Genomic DNA, 1,319 nt, shown 5'->3' on the forward strand with positions numbered 1-1,319 from the left:
TTTCAATTTTCTTTTCCTCTGACACCTCAAGGAATCTCTATACTGTGACATAGAGGATTCCATATTTCCTTGTTTTCTTCTCTTTCATATGAGCAGGAGCAAAGACAAAAGCATTCTTGTTGAGGCTGATCCTGAACCTGAAAGGACCTTGAAGCGAAAGCTAAGAGAAGCTAAGGCACAACTCTCTGTAGAGGACCTAACAGAAATCTTCAAAGAAGAAGAACCCATGGCAGCCGAAAACAACAACAATGCCAACAATGCAAGGAAGGTGCTGGGTGACTTTACTGCACCTACTCCCGACTTCTATGGGAGAAGCATCTCTATCCCTGCCATTGGAGCAAACAACTTTGAGCTTAAGCCTCAATTAGTTTCTCTAATGCAACAGAATTGCAAGTTCCATGGACTTCCATTGGAAGATCCTCATCAGTTCTTAGCTGAATTCTTGCAAATCTGTGACACTGTCAAGACTAATGGGGTTGACCCTGAGGTCTACAGACTTATGCTATTCCCTTTTGCTGTAAGAGACAGAGCTAGAACATGGTTGGACTCACAACCTAAAGAAAGCCTGAACTCTTGGGAAAAGCTAGTCAATGCCTTCTTGGCAAAATTCTTTCCACCTCAAAAATTGAGTAAGCTTAGAGTGGAAGTCCAAACCTTCAGACAGAAGGAAGGAGAATCCCTCTATGAAGCTTGGGAAAGATACAAACAATTAATCAGAAAGTGTCCCTCTGATATGCTTTCTGAATGGAGCATCATAGGTATTTTCTATGATGGTCTCTCTGAACTGTCCAAGATGTCTTTGGATAACTCTGCTGGAGGATCTCTTCATCTGAAGAAGACGCCTGCAGAAGCTCAAGAGCTAATTGAAATGGTTGCAAATAACTAATTCATGTACACTTCTGAAAGGAATCCTGTGAATAATGGGACTAATCAGAAGAAAGGAGTTCTTGAGATTGACACTCTGAATACCATATTGGCTCAGAACAAGATATTGACTCAACAAGTCAATATGATTTCTCAAAGTCTGTCTGGAATGCAAAATACACCAAGCAGTACTAAGGAAGCTTCATTTGAAGAAGAAGCTTATGATCCTGAGAACCCTTCAATGGAAGAGGTGAATTACATGGGAGAACCCTATGGAAACACCTATAATCCCTCATGGAGAAATCACCCAAATCTCTCATGGAAGGATCAACAGAGACCTCAACAAGGTTTCAACCACAATAATGGTGGAAGAAACAGGTTTGGCAATGGCAAGCCTTTTCCATCATCTTCTCAGCAACAGACAGAGAGTTCTAAGCAGAATACCTCTGACTTAG

General features: G+C 41.3%; 1 non-coding gene across 1 annotated transcript; it reads right to left on the minus strand.

The window, feature by feature from the left end:
• Positions 1–631: 631 nt before the first annotated feature.
• Positions 632–739, minus strand: LOC112763459 (small nucleolar RNA R71). The gene has a single exon (XR_003182881.1). It is a non-coding gene; the product is annotated as a small nucleolar RNA R71 (small nucleolar RNA).
• Positions 740–1,319: the final 580 nt, after the last annotated feature.

Source organism: Arachis hypogaea, chromosome 2 (assembly GCF_003086295.3).
Source record: "Arachis hypogaea cultivar Tifrunner chromosome 2, arahy.Tifrunner.gnm2.J5K5, whole genome shotgun sequence".
Taxonomy (NCBI): Eukaryota; Viridiplantae; Streptophyta; class Magnoliopsida; order Fabales; family Fabaceae; genus Arachis; species Arachis hypogaea.